The 20,808-nt window shown below is 40.3% G+C and overlaps 1 pseudogene; it reads left to right on the top strand.

The window, feature by feature from the left end:
- Positions 1-20,548, top strand: part of LOC147464940 (uncharacterized) — an 87,436-nt pseudogene extending 66,888 nt beyond the window's left edge.
- The last annotated feature ends 260 nt before the right edge of the window (positions 20,549-20,808 follow it).

Below are 20,808 nucleotides of genomic sequence, written 5' to 3'. Positions count from 1 at the left end.
CCAAGGAAGAGTCACGGCACCGTGATTGTTCCACAAAAGGGTGGAAAATTCAAACATTTGCATGTAAAAAGGCACGTTTTTTCTCCTGCAAAAAATAGACAGCTTGTTCCGATGACGATGGAAAAAGTGTCCTTTTTTTCAACTAGTAAAAAAGTCAGAAACTTGTAGTGCAATCACGGGCCTCCCACACTAATTTTGGACCAAATCAACTTATTTTTCCTTTAAGTGAACAAACCTCCTTGTAATGAAGACAAACTAATTAGACTTCTGAGTCTGTGATATGAAAACACAACAGACAAGTGATCAAACCTAAGAATTTTTGCGACTATTTGCCTTGTTGCGTTGTCGTGTTTGGATCTCTCTACAAAACTTGCTTAGACCCTGTTACAAATGCGAGTCTAGAGCACCTTCTCATTTAGTGTATTTCACTTGTACTTGAAAGGCTAGTTAAACATTTGTCATGTTGTTGCTAGCAAAAAAGAAAAAAGCTTTAAGAGCTTATGCAGAAGGAAAAATCACCCATTCGAGTTGAAACGCTCCAAAATTTCACCTTAATGGCAACTAGCAAGAACGTAGAGCTTTACTGACTTAAGCTAAAGTTTGTTTGATATGATTCGTTAAGACACTGGCAATACACTAAATATCTGGCCTTGCACTGAACATTGGCAAAAAGAAATGAGATTAGCTCTATAAAAGTATCTCAAAAAAGGAAAAAATTAAATCAACCGCTTATCGCAAAGCCCCACAGATACTGGCTTGTCTAAAGGGAATCAATTTCATCATAAGAATCGGTAGAGAAAGAATTCTGCATAATAATACCGCATCGAGGTTACTGTATTTGATTGCCTCAACCACCTAATTGAACAAGGACCAAGGAAACAAATTCCATTAAAGAGCTATTTCTCTTGAACGGATATTAATGAAACAAGCTCCACTGTTGCACACTAGTAGTGCTGCTAATTAACGTTTAGAGACATATATAAAAGAATTTTCCAATGTCCTACGGAAAATGCAATGAGTACGCTTAATATTGTGCGCCTAAACGACAATTCTGTAGGGTTTTTTATACTGAAGAAACAAATGGATGGCCTTTCTTGTCACTCTAGTATCTCCAGAAAATTGGAGGGGAACAACCGTCATTCTATCCAAAATCACTCAAATCAACAAGGGAATTTTTGATAAGTGGATCCTCAACATAAAGATGAAACCCAAGCTTGCAGCCAACAAAGCAACGTCTTGCTACAAAAATTTATAGGGACCGGCTCGGCACATTTTGAGAACTTCGAAAAACTAAATACTGATTCCTGGGACCCCATGAAGAGACTCATCCCAAAACTGTGCCAATAGGTAGGTATTGTACACATAAAGGTGAGTAGTAATAGATGGTCTGTGTCCGATGGCATGGAAGCCAAACTTTTTCATGTTAAAAGGCACGTTTTTCTCTTGCAAAAAATAGTCAGCTTGTTCTGATAACGGTGGAAAAAGTGCCCTTTTTCTCAACTAGTGAAAAAGTCAGAAACTTGTAATGCAATCATGGGCCTCTCACACTAATTTGGGAACAAATCAACTTATTTTCTTTTAAGTAGACAAACCTCCTTGTATTGAAGACAAACCCAATAGACTCCTGAGTCTGTTATATGCAAACAACAGACAAGTGATCAGGCCTAAGGATTTTTGCGACTATTTGGCTTGTTGTGTTGTTGTGTTTGGATCTTTCTCCAAGACTTGCTTAGACCATGTTACGAATCCGAGCATGCAGAAAAGAGATTATGGAGTAGGGAAAAGCGCCCAAAATTTGACCTCAGTGGAAACTAGCAACAACATAGAAGCTCGGATGACTTAATTAGCTAAAGTTTGTGTGATAGGGTCACTCAAGACACCGACAATACACTAAATATGTGGCCTTGCACTGAGCATTGCCAGAAAGAAATCAGATTTTCTCTATAAAAGTATCTCAACAAAGGAAAAAATCCAGCCAGCCGTGTACCGCAAAGCCCCAGAGATACGTATGGTTGGTCTACAGGAGATCAAGGAAACAAATATGCCGCATCGAGGGTACTATATGTCTGATTTCCTCAACCACTTACTTGAACCAGGACCAAGGAAACAAATTCCATTACGAATATCAGCAAAGATGAGCAACAAATATTTGGGCATGACTTTCGTTTTTTATTTAGTATTTATTGCTATACTTCCGTATAGCAATGATCTCTAAAGTAAATGATCCCTGGACATTTACTTTCATCTATAACCTCCCACGATCTTCTACCTACAGAAGAGCACATTCGCGCATTATATGGCATACCCTTCCCGACAGGCGCCTGGCTTATGTGATTTTTAATCATTGCCACAAGGTGGCTTCCCCATGGATGATGGGCCCCGCACCGTTTTGTAGTGTAAACTTTCTGGCTGCCAATGAAAAACACCAGTCATAAGAGACGTTTCTCACATTGCAAGGCTGCGGTTGAAGTGACGCTAGTAGAATTGTCTTCTGGCCCCGCCCCGGTTTGCAGTGGAAACAATGTCCGTTCTTGACTTTGGCAAGAGGAAATTCTAGAAAATTAGATTTATTCTTAAGGTTTTTGAACTATTTTTCTCTATTTCGAGACGGAATTTCTCCTTTTCCCCTTTCTCTCAACTGGCCAGTTGAGGTGATGCTAGTAGACATGTCTTCTAGCCACTACAACACGAGAACACGACGACGGTTGCGGTAACTCCATCTCTATTTAGAGAGTTACACTAAGAGGGTGAGGATAGAGAAATGTACACTCAAAAACAGCTGACATAGGTAGCATGGGTTAACCCACGCTCTCTGTAAAACACCTCTAATTCCACTGGACCTTGATTATCAAGGTTGAAAGTTGGAGACACACACACACACTAAGGGGGAGAGAGAAGAGAGAGAAGAGAGAAGAGAGAGAGAGAGAGAGAGAGAGAGAGAGAGAGAGAGAGACAGAAAGAAGAGAGAGGTGGAGAGATAGAATGGAGCACCTTCATCGAAGCAGCACGTAGGTCGAACGCACAGAGAGAGAGAGAGAGAGAGAGAGAGATGCAATTTATTTTGATCCCTTATTTGTTGTATTTTCTTTCCCGCTTGGATTGGTCAGATAAAGCATTATATAAGTTTAGGTCTCGCTTTTTGCAATTTCTCAGGGGGTCTTCTAGTAAACCTTGGATTATTGGAGATTACATTAGAGCTTTTGTTCACTTGAGTAATTTGGGGATTTTAAACTTGATAAAACATTTGCATGTTTAAATACATCGTGTTTTTGGAGCTTTAAAACCCACCTCTTCTCTTACAGGGGAAGAAAGCTTTGACCCTCTTTGAAAGGGGGATCGGTCAATTGAACAAATATTGGACTCCAATTACAGCCCGTTGGTGCCCTTTTTAATTGTGACGTGAAGATTGAGATTGGGCTCAGGGTGTTTTGGAGCCTTCTTAGTGCTTGTGTGTTCAACCTACGTCTGCCATGCAATTTGGACTCTTCTCAAAGATTTGTAGATTGGACATACTCTCCACCATTGTCTGAGGGCAAAGCTTTCAACTTATGTTCAGAATCAGTTTCAACACTAGAAAGGAGCTCCCTGTAGCAAGAAAATGTCTTATCTTTAGACTTCATGGCATAAACCCAACCATGCCGTGTTTCACAATGAATGTAACATAATAGGATGCACCACCATGGGATTTAGAAGGCATAGGCCTACATAAATCACTGTGCACAAGCTCTAAGGGTTTACTTTCTTTGTCGAAAGAATGTGTACGATGTATCCGTGTTTGCTTTCCATATTGACATTACTCACAAAAGGGAAAATTTAAAAATGACAAAGATGGTACGTAGCCCAAACGAGAGAATGTCTCCATTCCCTTATTTGACATATGTCCTAATCGGCTATGCCACAAAGCAACGGTTGACAGATCGGTTATAGAAAGAACACTGTTTTTATCAGATACATAAAGAGGCCAGATAAAGTGAACCAGCTTAAAAACCATGGGCTATAATAAGATGACCCTTCACAATACGCCAAGACTACTGATGAAAGTGACTTTTTAACCTAAGTCGTCAAGACGTCCAACTGAAATAAGATTGCGTGTCAAGGTTGAAACATGACGCACAATATGGATGATAAACTTCACCTTATTTGCCATAACCATGGCAATATCACCTACGCCAACAATGTCACAAGAGTAACTATCACCAAGTGTAACAGATCCAATGGTTTCCTCGTATGTAGTAAACCAATGCCTATGATGTGTGACATACAACGAAGAACCCAAATCAAGGATCCATGTATAGGATACTTTACCACTAACAAGGAGTTCAATAGACATAGAACTCTGCAAAGATAGAGTTTCCTATGCACAATAAAAGACATCATTATTTTCAGTCACCGTATTAATGTCTTGCGCATCCTTGTCATCCTGCACTATGTTCAGTTCTTCAATCTAAATCAAACTCTTTGGTTTCTCCTTTTTATCATCATGATCTTTGCCTTTACCTTTGCCCTTTTCTTTGCCACGCTTCCAAGCATATAAATCCTTCTTCATGTGACCAAACTTGTCTCAATAATGACATTGAACATTGCGGTGACCATGAGACTTTTCTCTACCCTTTGATGCATCTCTATTGTCCTCTTTCTTGGACTCACGTTGTGCATGTTTCTTATCATCCCTTTGCACATAATGAGCTTCGCCTTGATGCAAGATATTCATGGTCTTTTGAGGCATCTCCTCTGACAAAAGTGCATGAGTAACATCATCGTACTTTAGCTTACCATTAGCAGCAAAGTTACTAACAACTGTGCAAAAGATATCCCAAAAGGGTGGCAACGAACAAAGTAAAAAGATTGCTTTCATCTCATCATCAATGGTCGTGCGTTGTGCATGAATCTGGGCAAAAAGAGAATCAAAATCAGTGATCTGGTTGGCAACGCTAGTTGACTCCTTCGTATAAAGGTTGAAAAGTTTTCGAATCAAGAAAACCTTATTGCTATCCGTATCCTTTTTGTAAGTGTCGCATAATTTTTACCATAAAGCATGATCAGTCTCCCATTGTAACAGTGAAAAGTACACTGATTCACCAAGGTTCAGTCTAATCATAGATGTGCTTAGCCCATCAAGATCCTCGCACTGAAACTGAGTCATGTGCATATCTTCAGTTCTAGCTGCATAGGTAAAAGGAAACTTTTGCTTGTTTTGGACAAGCACATCATGCATTTGGTTCTTCCAAAGCTGAAAATTAGAGCCATCAATTTACTTTATGTCATAAATGTCACGGACTTTGCTAGTAGTCATGGTGACAAAACTACCAAAAGATTATGGGAAAATTTTGACAGATCCTCCTTTGTATTTGGGACTATGTCAACCAAAATACAAGACAAAATGACCAAGTATGTCAGTCACAAAGCATAAAAAAGGGCAATGTCGCTCAAAAGCACTCTGTATAGAGACCAACTGAGGTGCATAAACTGTCAAACTGACCATAGACCACCAACTTTGCGTCAAAAGCACCTATACCACTCTATACATGTCCTACAGTGAGGCCTCATAAGGGATGCTCCAGGTACATGTATCACTGAAGGTATCTCTACATTTGAGAATACCCAGATCTTATACCAGATACTAGATAAACGGGAATTCACAATACGTGACCATTTAGAAAAATGAGAAAAATGTGTAACTCCAATCTTTAGTGCTTCTTTGTATTCATCCTCGATGTGCATCCGTACATCTTTAGTCTTTAGCAGCTTCTGTTGACTGAGGTTGACACAGTTAACATTCCCCCCTTCCGATTTCAGTCCCTGTCCTCGAGAACTGTTGAAAAGTGTCCGTGGAGGCTGTGGAAGGTTTTTGATTGGTTGTTGGTGGGATAATTGTCTTCATTTTTCATTGAATTTCTTGTTAGGTTCAATTTGCTGCAACATCTTGATTGGTCCGAATAGGTCTGATGTGAGAGATGATGTTTCACTTGTCTGTTGTAAGAGCCTTATGATGAGGCTACTATTTTTTTATGAAAAGTATATACAAGAGAAGTAGAATGATGAGGTTCTAAATTAGGGTCTAATCCCTGGATGACCAAAGGGAAAAAACCCAATGGAGAAAAGGTGCCTTTGGGATATACATATTATTGTAGTACTTATTAGCATGAGAAATATTAATAAAGTACTCAAGGGATTATTTGCTGATAGATATAGAATTAAAAAGGTAGACAATATGAGAGGATAGCATGATGGAATATTGGTTTGCCCATTGTAGTCCACTCAAGGTGCATAGGTGGAAGAAAAAAACAGTTTCTAATGCATATGTACGATAACGGGACATCTTATTGATGCATACACAAAAATGCATGGGAAAAAATATGTTGTGCAAGAAGGATTTTGAGGGGTTCTTCAAAAAGATGGTGTAGCTATAAAGAATATGACATGGCTTTGCAAGTTGGCACCCCTTTAAGAATGTTTTCTATTGACGAGGATATGTGCTCTCATGTTGTTGTGCATTGTGCATGAGTGTTGGACTCTATGACACTCCACCAATTGTAAGTTGATAGACTTTGACGCTTATGCTCATCTCATCTAGCATGAGCGACATGAATTAGATATGCTCAACTCTTCCAACTTGAGCGTAAGCATAATAACTATGACTCTTAGCAGAGAGTTTAATATGACTTGAAGCTTTGGGACTAATGCTTTGCTCATTTTATGGCTCTACAGCCCGACTCTGACTATGCCAAAGAGTGTTTTTTGCACCCTAGCGACTTGACTTTTTACATTCTTGTGCTTACTACAAACATTTCTTCAGATAAACGAAAGCTTGAATCCTCAAAAAGAGGATTATTGAAGGACCAAGTTGACATTGAAGGTTTCTTTTGTCATACCTGTTTTAGCCTCTTCCATTCTCATTGGTTGGGTTGCCCTTCTTTGATAGTGAAAAGCCCATTATTTGTTTGATTCTCCAATTGGGCCTGGTGATAGGAGTTTTTGATGTTGTTGTAGGCTTTTGTTGATCGTTGACATTTGACTTTTAATTAGGAGCATTGGAAGACTTAGGAATCCAAATCTGTTGTTGATGAGCTTTGTATCTCCTTTGTTGACTTTGCCTTGCTTTAGGTCTTGTTGAGTTCTCGAGATCTTCATGCAGGTCTGGTGTAGTTGCAGTTGTCTTTTGGTTGAGTGGTAGCCAAATCTTTGTAAAACCTATGTAGAATCCTTGTTTAAGAGGAAGATTCTTTGAGATCCATCTCTGTTTTCTATCCTCTTGAGAGTTGTTGTAGACTTTAGCATCTTTTGATGTTTCTCTGTTGTATATGTGCTTTTTAGATATCCTAGGATATTGCCAAGGTTTATACCTTGTGCGCCTTAGGGACTTGAATCTACTTCATATGCCATAACCTGCGGTTTTGGTACCCATATATGTCTGTTACCTTGATAGTATTCCTATTCTTTCAAGCTTCATCGTGATGTTATCAATCCCATGTGTTTGTCTTTCTATGTTAAATTTCCATCCATAAACCAACGCAGATGAGAGACAAACTCTCTCACACACACATACAAGCTTCCTTTGTACACAAGGGGAAAGAGGGACACATGTCAGCTCTCTAGCTCAGATGCCCACAAGGTGTAATCAAATCCCATTGCATGGCCTTGGAGCTGGACCAATGAGAATTAGGCTAGAGTAAGTCCAGTTTAATTAATTTAAAATCACTTAATAAAAGAACCAATAAGAACTAACCTCTCTAGAAGACTATTGAACAGTCTCCCAAGGGGTCCAATGAGCATTCAACAACCCAATGGCTTGCATGATTCGTATTGGCCAGGAGGCAAATAGGTCCAATAAGAGTTTAGTTGAATTAATTAATTAGCAAAAGCTCTCACAAAAGGGGAAAGGGGGACACATGTAAAAAGTCTATCCCTTATGCTGCTTAATTTCCATTTGCTGAGTCTAGGGAGGTCCAATACGGAGTGAGCATGAGCAAATAGCAAGAGGGGTTGTTGACCAAGAGAGAGAGGGGGATGATTTTTCAAAGGCATTATTCACTTACACACGCACACAATCTATGTGTGGAGCAAGAAGACTCTCTCTCTCTCCTTCTCAAGCTTTAATGGAAAGCGTACCACCTACTCCAAGCTTGTCAGAAGGGAGGCCTACAGCAACAACTCTTGGCTTTGTGATGCAAATCCAACCAAGAGCCAACATTCAATGCATGCTCATCTCCTCTACCATGCTAATTACTAAGATAAGATATGCTAATATGAGTGATTATGTGAGGAGATATACATCTTTCTCGTAAGAATACTCCTTCTTCCTCTCATACCCCGCTAGCTCTCACCATCTTTGAAGGTGTGTTAGGTCTTGGGTCTGAGACCTTGAGGGAATTGATGTTGTGTTTGATAAGTGTTTTTCTTAGTGCATGAAGTTTCCATCTTCATTATACTAGCTAGTATTGAAGGAACACAAGAAATTGTATTGTAAAATGTCTCTCTTGATGGGAGAAACCATAATACAAAGCATTTTGGAGGGGGGACCGACTCCGTGTAAGTCCGGTCCTCAATGGTTGTCAATAGCTTAATTTCTCTCTCTTTTGAAGTATTGTTCATGCTATCTAACTAGGTGTTATGATTTTGGTTGCTCTCTTCACCCAAGCACTCTTGTAAGTCTCATCAGGAATCTATTCTAATGATATCCTCACTATGTTCATGCTATTTTCCGCTACATACAAGTTACTAGGCCATTAAATGTTAAAATAGCTATTCTCATTGATGGTTCTCAAATGTTACAATATCTATTCTCATTGATGGTTGGAAAAGTCAAACTTTTGCATTTTAAAGGGCACGTTTTTCTCTTGGCAAAAATAGACAACTTGTTTCGATAAGGATGGAAAAAGTGGCCTTTCAACTAGTGAAAAAGTCAAAAACTTGTAATGCAATCATGGGCCTCCCACACTAATTTTGGAACAAATAAACTTATTTAACTTTAAGTAGACAATCCTCCTTGTAATGAAGAAAAAATCAATTGAGTACTGAGTCTCTTATATGCAAACAACAGACAAGTGATCAGGCCTAAGGATTTTCGAGACTATTTGGCTTGTTGTGCTGTTGTGTTTGGATCTCTCTCCAAGACTTTCTTAGACCATGTTACGAATGCGAGTATGCAGAAAAGAGATTATGCAAAAGGGAAAAGCACCCATTTGAGTTCAAAAGCTCCAGATTTTGACCTCAATGGCAACTAGCAGCAACGTAGAGCTCAACTGACCTAATTAGCTAAAGTTTGTTTGATATGGTCACTCAAGATACTGACAATACACTAAATATCTGGCCTTGAAATGAGCATTGCCAGAAAGAAATCAGATTTTCTCTATAAAAGTATCTCAACCTAAAGATGAAACCCATGCGAGAAAGTGTTGCACCATCCTTCAAATGGCTTCATCCGGATTAGCCAAGAGTCTAGCATTCAATCCCTACTCAAGAAGTTCAACATGTTTGCATGCAAAGGAGTGGAGACTCCTGCCCCAACTTCACTCAAGCTCAAGAAATGGGAGTCACTTTCAGCCTCAACTTCTAATATGGAGTCCTTTCTAGTTCCAAACAACCTTGGCGGAGTATGTTACCTAGTAGCTTGTACTAGGTCTGACAATTATTTTGCTCTGCAAATCCTTTATCTCGCTGTATGAAGGCTCATGGGCTAGTCCACATCCAACACCTGAAGCATCTCATGTGCTATCTACAGCATACAAGTTAAGAATTGAGTTGCAAATCACTATAATGGATGTGTGCCTTTGTCAACGTCCTTCCTTGTTCGGTACTCTGATGCAAATGAGGGTCATAACCATGAAAACTCTATATCAATGAATCAACACAACATCCCAAACTGTTATTATAAGTTTAGATATTTAGTTTGCAGTCTCACAAGTGAGAAAAATTTATGCATGGCTCGGGTTTTAAGCATTGGCAAGTAGCTAAGAGGATCTTTCTCCACTCAAGTGGCACTATACATCTTGGATTGTTTTATCCTTGTATATGGTATTGATGTGTGTGAACAAGCTTAGGACCACTGGGGTATCCCCCCCCCACCCCCACTAAATGTATTTTCTCCCTCATGCTTTGTATATACGTCCACCACTCTAGGGATAACTCATCTTGTATTCACACGATTAGTAATATATCCTGTGTTGTGTGCCTTGAGTTTCTTCTCCATCTCCAAGAAGTTGTGTGTGTGTGCATTCTTGCAAACTTGACTATAATAATTATGACTAGGAAATTGATGTTGAGACTAGTGCTTACCAACCAAAGAACAGAATTGGCTAGCTTACTATACTTTGTAGCATTAGCTATATATGGGAGTTCACATAGGGAGATCTTATGGTTGGGAGCCATTGAAGTAGATACCGGACTCCACTCAATCATACCAAAAGCCTCTAGCAATTCTTAGGCATAGTGTTGCCCTATGACCTGAACAAAATCAAGTATCAAAATCGGATTATAACAGCTAAAGCTCTCTTGGGCTCATATCTAATTTCAACTAGGGAGATAGTATGCCATCAAGAGTAAGCACAAAAAATCAATCATATGGGATCAGATTTGTACCTTGATAATTATAAACTCATTTGGGTTCTTAGGAAATTTCAATTTTGGTGACAACATGATCTCAAGAATAATGAAAATCAAAGACTACGCCCCCGCCCCCTTCCGTGGTGTGGCTTTGTGCAGAAGTGAAATAAGAAAAAATGCAATAAACCATACGTGACATATGATACCATGATATGATGGAAATGACATTATCACCACGTATTGTGTTTCTTAAAGGTTCATCCCACACCAATGATGTGGCGCTATAGTCTAGTGCCAATAAAAAAGCCTTTGAGACGGATAGGGAATTAAGGATAACCTCAAGGTGGAAAACAATAGGCTATATTAAGACCATTAGGACATTGTTATAAATGGGGCAGAGTACTTCCCTTTTCCTGACAACCCTTGAAATTGTATAGGTGTGGTAAAAAGCACATGTTTCCCTTTCACGCAATGAATCTTCATACAATAAAAGGAAAGGCCACTTTAAATATTGTGGAGGTATTATAGCTCCAATTATATCAAGAATAAAAACTTGTTTTGTTGCTTTCAAACCACTCCAAGAACATAATTTTAAGTGCATTCTAGATCGTTAGGAAATTGTGGAGATTTCTAGGAGATGCATTCTTAGTGGCTCCCATTACCATTTCACTCCAAATTTACTTACTTCGTACTTCTTAGGTCACAATAAGTACCATCACAAGACATCTATCATGGGTTGTTGCATCATGGAATCAATCTCATTCTCTGTGATGAATCTTGTATGAGCCATTCTATGCCTCTCAACAATGGCCTGCTAGGTATAGCCATGGTAATTATATCGGTGACATAATCTGTCAGAGGGGTAATGGCATCAAGTAAGTGCAAGAAATGGTGCCTCCTTGACTTAGACTGAACTCAAGGAAAAATCTAACATACTGATGTCTTGCAAGTTCCCACCCGTATATGTAAGATACTGACCTAGTACATGTCTTGACTCTCAGTGATAATTTGTGTATCTCCTAATCATTCTCTATCAAAGTCTCCCTAATGGCCAGTTGTTGAGATTACTTGAGGGCCCATCTAGTATGAGAATGCTTTGGAAGCTATCATAAGCCCTGTATGTAAAGATCATGCTCTTGTAAGTGCCTTAGCTACTTGAAAGCTATCATAAGCCCTGTATGTAAACATCATGCTCTTGTAAGTGCCTCAGCTACTTGTTTAGCTCCAAATCCTACTCTAGTGACCTCATGTGACACTACATTGTTACTTTAGCTCATCTTACATACCACAGATACTAAGAGTCTCTCCATGGCTCTTGAATTATTATGCATTCAACCATATGGATAACGATTGTTCAAAACTAGGTCCCTAAAGCTAAATTAGGTCCTTAAAATTTGTAGCTAATTCCCATCCTACTCTCATGACCTTATGTGGCACTTTTCTTTTTTGACGCACCAAAGGCCCCTCAGGGGAGGTGCTTATCACTTCCAAATAATAACCATGAAACATAGTCGGGCAAGGACCGCGTACCATCGAGCAAGGGCCACGCGTAGGCATCACCACCACGGCCACCTACTTGATGCACCACGTGCTCGTGATGACGGAGAGAACTCATAGAAAGCAACTAGAAACCTCCTCTTTAGGTGATCCACTCGAGGAGAAGGATGATTTGAGTGTCCAAGGGCAAGAGCGCTAGCAACGCAGACACCAAGTGAGCACAAGGTGCCCCTCTAGAGGTGACCCAATGGGGAATTTGAGCCCACAATTCATAGGTTGAGAGGCCAAAGCTTTACCGTTAGATGAACTCTTTGGGGACAACCTCATGTGGCACTTTGTGACCTTACATCGGATAATCTTGGAGACCATACTAACTAGGAGTCTCTCCATGGATCTCCATGCATCATATCTTTGGTCACACTAATCACGATTGTCAAGACTAACTAGGAGTCTCTCCATGGGTCTCCATCCATCATACCTTTGGCTAGACAAATTGTGATGGTCCAGACTAGGTCCCCAAATCTATAGAATATATCTCAAAAAGAAACACGGACTTGTAAAAAATAACTTCCAAGTATTTGTAGGAATCTACATACTCTACCACTTCTCAATGCACCCTAGTATCAAATATCACCACCTTGGTAATCTCACTTGGAACACCCAAATCATACAACTTGTGCATGTCTTACTCTAAGCACTAAATTACAAGCTTTACACAAATCTATCACCAAGGCAAAGGACTGCTCATCAATGTAGCTTTATACACTGAAGCTACGGTTTGCCATACTTTGAAGTTCACATGGAGGTGAAATAAAATGAGAGCATCACAATACAAGTTTCAGACTTTTTCCCATTGCTGAAACAAATGAGACTCAAACTTGATGGGTGAGAAAATGGTTTTTCGCACCTCGGGATGTGTTTTTTTCATGCCTAAGAGAAATTAAATATCGTGCAAAAATCAAATTTATCACCCAAGGAGTAGTCACTGCATCGTGATTGTTCCAGAAAAGGGTTGGAAAAGTCAAACTTTTGCATGTTAAAGGGCGCATGTTTCTCTTGCAAAAAATAGAGAACTTGTTTTGATAACGGTGGAAAAAGTGCCCTTTCTCTCAACTAGTGAAAAAGTCAAAAACTTGTAATGCAATCATGGGCCTCCCACACTAATTTTGGAACAAACCAACTTATTCTCCATTAAGTAGACAAATCTCCTTGTAATGAAGACAAACCCAATAGACTCCCGAGTCTTCTAAATGCAAACAACACACAAGTGATCAAACCTAAGGATTTTTGCAACTAATTGGCTTGTTGTGCTTTTGTGTTTGGATCTCTCTCCAAGACTTGCTAAGCCTGCTATATGCAAACAACAAACAAGTGATCATGCCTAATAATATTTGCGACTAATTGGCTTGTTGTGTTGTTGTGTTTGGATATCTCTCTAAGACTTGCTAAGACCATGTTATGAATGCGAGTATGGAGAAAAGATATTATGCAGAAGGGAAAAGCACCCACTCAAGTTGAAAAGCTCCAAATTTTGACCTCAATTGAAACTAGCAACAACGTAGAGCTCAACTAACTTAATTAGCTCAAGTTTGTTAAAGACACTGACAATACACTAAATATATGGCCTCGCACTGAGGATTGCCAGAAAGAAATCAGAATTGCTCTATAAAAGTATCTCAACAAAGGAAAAAATCCAATCATCCGTATACCATAAAGCCCCACAGATAATGGTTGGTCTAGAGGGAATCAATTTCATCATAAGAATTGGTAGAGAAAAAACTCTGCAGAATAATACCGTATCGAGGTTACTGTGTCTGATTGCCTCAACCACCTACTTGAACCAGGACCAAGGAAACAAATTCCATTACAGAGCTATTTCTCTTGAATGGATGTTAATGAAACAAGCTCCACTATTGCAGACTAGTAGTGTTATTAACGTTTAGAGACATATATAAAAGAATTTTCCAATGTCCTATGAAAATGCAATGGGTACGCTTTATACTGTGCGCCTAAACAGTAATTATGTAGGGTTTTCTAAACAGAAGAAGCAAATGGATGGCCTTTCTTGTCACTCTAGTATCTTCAAAAACTTGGAGGGGAATAACCTGTAATTATATCCAAAATCACTCAAATCAAAAAGGGAATTTTTTATAAGTGGATCCTCAACATAAAGATGAAACCCAAGCTTGCAGCCAACAAAGTAACGTCCTGCTACAAAACTTTCTAGGGACTGGCTCAACACATTTCGAGAACTTCAAAAAACTAAATACTGATTATTGGAATGCCACGAAGAATCCCATCCCAAAACTGAGGTGTATGATGCTCGAAATCACAGGTCATATTGATATCTGAATCCATGGCAACACCGTGCAGTGTATGAAAGAGAAAGAAGAATACCTTGATTCAAAAAAAAACCCCGTAGCCGTAGTATGCACCACAAACGGTAATTAGCAGTGCTAATTACATTGGTCTTCAAAAGCTTTAATCACCCCGTAAATCCACTTGTACACGTACCTTGTTGGAACATGTCGTAGTTGATTCAATTGCAAGTGGTGATTTCTTTACTGCAATCGGCTCTATGGACACTGTCATCAATAGATCAAATTCAAAATTGTCAAACTACACAGGGAATTCTCAACTGCTGATTGCTATACCTATGGAATTGTCGATTGCTAATGGCCCGGCCCTTTGCAGATGGTAGCCGATGGTAGCCGTCGAAGGCTGCGACCACCGTGGGCACTTGCACCAAGGGTTATTTTAGGTTTTCCTTAATGTTTTTGGGCGGCCTAATATGGTGAGTCCCAATTTCTCCAAGCAGTGGCGATGGTAGCCACAGGCCCCGACTATGAGCGAGCGGGAGAGAGAGAGAGAGAGAGAGAGAGAGAGAGAGAGAGAGAGAGAGAGAGAGAGAGAGAGAGAGAGAGAGAGAGAGAGAGAGAGAGCGCTCTGTGGCTCAACAAAGTTGGTGTCCGTGAGGGTTTTGCTGGCCCATCCTACACGCACAATCCAAGCCCGGCTACATGTTCTTTGCGTGAGGTGGACTACACATCCCTCCCTGCCTCAAGAGGCTTTGAACATGCTCCGGAACATCGGTGTCCTTCCCCGCTTGGCAAGAGAGAAGCTTCACGGCATGCAGCATGCAAGAGGCTTAGAAAAGAAGCACCACACCTTTTTTCCCCAAAGAAGTGATTGGCTCTTGAGACCAGTGTAAGACCTAGTGTATCTAGACCTTGAGATCCTCCTCCCAGCCTCCCATTATAAAGGCACGCTTTTAGCCTCTTGCCCTAGAGGGATCCCTTGTCCACATTGCCTAGCCTGGCCCCTGGCCGTAGTCTGTGACTCCGTGGCCTTGCCCTTGTCCTGACAAAGTGCACATAACCTCTTGTACTGACTGTGTTTCTCATTTAATTTTAACCTTTATACCTAGGGCTTCTAAAAAATGTCTTTAATCCCAATTCCCATGGATAGCACCTTACAAAATAAGAGAGAAGTACAATTATATAGAGATAGGAGGCTCTATAAGAATAATATCTTTACACATTCTGGTTGTTACAAATATAATTGAGCTAGAAGGGGTATCCAAATCCACATCTGCAAACAATGAGGAAATATATGTAATGCAACCTTGTGTTTTTTTCAAAACATAGCGCGGAAAGAATGTGCACAAGATGTAGGAAAGCATTGTATGAATTAAAGTGATCTTCTCATGCTTGGTATGAGAAGATACATAATCATCATGGATTTTGAAATGCTCCAAATGGTCGCACTTTTTATGTAAAACGTGCGGATGATGTATATCTTATTGTTTTTGTGTATTTGAATGATTTGCTACTCACTGGTCCGAATGAGACACATATTGCTGAGATATTGATGAATTTTAGGCTTATTTGAATGCCACATTTGAAACATCAAATTTGGGGCTTTTGTATCATTATTTGACCATTCAGTTGAAGCATTGTGATTAAGGTATTGCATTGTGTCAAACAAAGCATGTGCAAACTTTGCTACACAGATTTGGACTTGATGATTGCAAGCCAATTGCCACTCCTATGGAACATGTTTAAAGTTAATCGTACATGATGCTGGAGATCCAAAAGATGTTACCATCTACCAAAAAATTATTGCTTGCCTCATTTATGTATGCATTACACGGCCAACTATTCAAGTGCAGTCTCACAAGTGACTAAAATTTATGCATGGTTCGGGTTCTAGACATTGGAAAGTAGCTAAGAGGATATTTCTCTACTTGAGTGGCACTATACATCTTGGATCGTTTTATTCTTGTATATGGTAGTGATGTGTGTGAATAAGTTTAGGACCACTGGGGCATCCCCCCCCCCCCCCTAAAAGTTTTTTCTCCCTCCAGTGCAATAATAAAAAATGCAATAAACCATAAATGTCGTATGATACCATGATACACTACAAGAGGTACTTCACATTAGCGACGCTCGAAGTGTGACGCTCAAAAGTGAAAACCCACTCCGCCGCTAAGTTACTTGTAACTTAGCGATACTCATAGCAACGACCATAGCGATGGCGACATGGGTAAAAAATTAACCGAGAGCTTTTGAAAACTCAGATCTCAGGGCGGTCAAGCAAACAAAGGTAACTGGCGCTCTCCCTCTCTCTCTCTCTCTCTCTCTCTCTCTCTCTCTCTCTCTCTCTCTCTCGTTCTTCTCACACACACACACACACACACACATTGTGCTTTTGAGAGAGAGAACGAGAGAGAGAGAGAGAGAGAGAGAGAGAGAGCACATGCATAAACAAAAAACACACACATGCACATGCATAAACAAAGAATGCATAGACACACACCTTTAGAGAGGAAAAGAGAGAGAGAGAGAGAGAGAGAGAGAGAGAGAAAAGAGAGAAGAAGAAGAGAGTTTTAACGTCATAGGAAACTATCCCAAGAGACCTTAAAGATTTATCCGACGAGAACTTGAACTTAAGACCTGTTATTCAAGAGGGAAATGGCATAATTACGAATCTACCACACTTGTGTGATAGAAAGGTTATACCATTTTCCTCTTTGTATTGGCACAGACACACACCCACACACACACACATGAGAAGAAGAGAATTTTAACGTCGTAGGAAACTATCCCAAGAGACCTTAAAGATCTAGCCAATGAGGAGTTGAACTCAAGACTGTTATTCAAGAGGGAAATGGCATAACCAATCTACCACACTTGGGTGATAGAAAGGTTATACCATTTTCCTGTTTTCATTGGCACACACACACACCCACACACACACACACAAACGAGAAGAAGAGAGTCTTAAAGTCGTAGGAAAATATCCCAAGAGACGTTAAAGATTATGTTAGATTTAGATTTATGTTAGATTAGATTTAGGTTTATTTAGGTTAGATTAGATTAGATTTAGGTTTATTTTTAGTTAGATTTACGTTTATTTATGTTAGATTTAGATTTACGTTAAATTAGATTAGATTTAGGTTTATTTTGAGTTTAAGATTAAATTATATTTAGATTTATGTTCGATGAACTAGCTTTTTTAAAATTTAGGTTAGATTTTAGTGCATGCCAATGAAGGTGCGCTCATGATGGTAAGCATTGTATGAAAAACACTTGCTCATATGAAAAACACTGAAATAGACTCCGTTTTCCTACATGATAAAATTTCATGCGCTCATAGCCTCGACAGTCCATGCGGACCAGCAATTCCACCTGCATGTTCGACTGCTGCTACCATACAATAACCCGTCATGATCAGCCAATGGAAGAGCAAATTGAGCCTACACAAAAATTAGTGATGCAAGATGATGAATCCAAGGGTCACACACACACACACACACTACACAGGCCGTCAAATCTAGAGTGAGAGTTAAGTGCTTTGAGCAGGCATCATCTACATTGCAAGAATGGCGTACCTGCATGCTACAGACAAAGATCTACTGTGAAAAGATGTTACAATGTTGTGAAATGCTACAACTAGAGGAGAAGAGGCAAAGGGGTTTTGTCCACTACACACTATCATGTAGACGTGGGTGTGTAGATTTCTTGTACCCACAAATATAGGCATTCACCAATAAAGACGAGATTATAACCCGGTGGTTCTGATCTCCGTGCACCTCTAGACCGAGGTGTGCGGGGATTGGACATGACTAGAGGATGTGAGGTAGTTTACAGTGTGAACAAAGAGAGAGAGAGAGAGAGAGAGAGAGAGAGAGAGAGAGAGAGAGAGAGAGAGAGAGAGATAAAAGACGAAGAATGCCAATAAAAGATCAAATTTGTTGTCCAGGTTATAAGGTTTTTACCCTCATTATGAGTAGTGACGAGGATGTGGGGCCGTCCCACCGAAACACCTATCTCTCAGCGAGGATCTTATGTCCTTGTAATCAACGAAAGCATGCTGTGCGACAGACAAGACGCGTTTCTTTGTAGCATGTTCATGAATTTGGCAAGTTCGACCCATCTATTATAGATCAAGTTATTGCCAATTATAACTCGTCGGACTCTGACGCTGGCCAACAGGCAGCAATCTTGCAACCCAATAGACGTGTTCATAGGCTCCTTGGTCAAGCAGCATATGTGAGCCCACAAGATGTAGCCTTCGACAGTGATGAAATGATCGAGATGATCATGGATTCAAAAAGTATTATCTATGATGATATGAAAAGTGAAGCCAATACGCCATTGTATGATAGAGCACGTGTGTCTAGATTGAAGGCACTCCTGGTTCTTCTCAACATGCAGACAAAGTTTGGACGGAGTGATACTAGCCTCACAACGCTTTTTAGGTGATTTATTACAATTAGTTTACTTTAATAAAAAGATCTAGATGTATAATGATCTGATAGATTTTTACACCATTGTATCGTATTTTTTTCGTTGTGTAGATTGCTCAAAGAGCACATACTGCCAGCTGATAATGTGATGCCAGATTCCAAAGAGGAAGCAAGAAATATTTTGCAAAACTTGGGGATGGATTGAAATTCGATCCACGCTTGTCCTAACGACTGCATTCTTTTCAGACGGGAATACATAGACATGGAGAAGTGTTCGAAATGTGATTCCGAGAGATATTGAGTAGATCTCCACAGAATAAAAATTCCGCAAAAGGTTTTGCGACATTTTCCTCAACTTCCTCACATCAAGCATTTCTTCGAATATAAGTACATGGCCGCCCTAGCATCATGACATGAGGAGAATAAATCTTCGGATGGTGTGCTACGGAAACATATAGATGAAACATTGTCGGATTTTGAACAATCTAGTTCCATTTTATAATGTATATTGTATTCACATGGCTTTTTGTCTATTCTATCTATATGCGTCATTGTCTACATAGGGAATCCCTTCCCCTTTATGAGTCCCCTCTCTCCCTCTCTCTCTCTCTCTCTCTCTCTCTCTCTCTCTCTCTCTCTCTCTCTCTACTTGTCCATGTTTCCTTCTCCATTCATTCAATATTAAGTTTAAACGTTCATGTGTTTAATGCAGGTATGGATGATGAGGAGTTTCTTTCTTCTTTGTCACCCCAACAAAGAGCGTGGTACGTGGAGCATCATCGCTATGGCACACCATCACGCGTTCCTAGTCCGGCCGAGTCCCCCTCTGTTTCGGAGCATTCAGCGTGCTCCGAAGCTTTGGTGTCGACGCGACGATCTTCACACTCGTCTCGTCGCTAGCGCTCTAGTGGTGGCGACGGTGATTGTTGTGGGGATGCTGTCGCCGATGCCTCAACACCACCTCATGTTTGAGGAGGCTCTTTACCCTCTCCTTCTTTGCCCGCTCCGATACCAGCCAGGGCATCGCCATCTACATCAGGTTTTTCGCGGCTGACGGTCGTTCCTAGTGGCTACACACCACTACTACTCCTCCAGGAGTCCCTCTAGTCTCTCGACACTCCTCAATTCGGGGCCCAGACTCCAGTGGAGACACCTGACGTCTGTACCCCCATCGACACACCGCTAGAGACCCCTACTGGGACACCCAGGTTCACGCGTCATCGGCGAGAGGGATTGCCTTACTCCGTGGACTTCAGCGGCGTCATCATCGTGGATGATGAAGGCAAGAAGGTGATCTCGTGCATGCGTGGTCTGTGCTCTCAGGTGTTTAGACACTATATACTAAACACGTGGAGTGAAGTTCCAAGTGATTTAAAAGACACAGTCATCAACATGCTTCATGACGAGTTTTCCGTTCCAACATGGGATGAGCGCTTCAATGAAGACGTGATGAAGGTTCAAATGCGCGAATACGACAAGCACAAGCGTTCCAAAGTGCAAAAATCAATTAAGCATGGGTGGAACAGACCATATTGGCTGGCCAAAGAAGTTTGGAAGAATGCGAAGAAAGTAGCACGCGAGAATCGTGACAAGTAGAAGCAGCAAAAGGAGGCAACGAGAGCGCGAGCAGAGGCAGAGAACTCGTACCACTTGGGGAGCAATGGGTGGGCATCATTTGAGACCAATTTTGTTAGTGTTTTTGCATTGCTCTTTAGGTTTGATAGTTTAGGGTTTAGGGGTTTTTTAATTCTAACATAATGGATTCTCTTTATGTTTTGACAGTGGTCGTCGATGACAAGATGAGACCCCACACCGTACAAGTGCAAGTACGTAGGCAGGAAGGGCTTAAACGCCCTGATGGACATTCTTAATTCTCGCGGAGGCATGGTTAGTTTCTTTTCTATTTGTTGTATTGTTTTATGAACGTCGCTATATATTTATACTTACAGAAAGTTGTCTTATTGTTTTTTTTGCAAAATCTGACAGATACACCGCTTGGATGTGATGAGACATGTGAT

This window comes from Adiantum capillus-veneris, chromosome 1, assembly GCF_014529385.1.
Source record: "Adiantum capillus-veneris isolate H3 chromosome 1, ASM1452938v2, whole genome shotgun sequence".
Classification (NCBI taxonomy): Eukaryota; Viridiplantae; Streptophyta; class Polypodiopsida; order Polypodiales; family Pteridaceae; genus Adiantum; species Adiantum capillus-veneris.
Note: the sequence above shows the minus strand (reverse complement) of the source record. Positions and strands in the feature narration are given on the sequence as shown.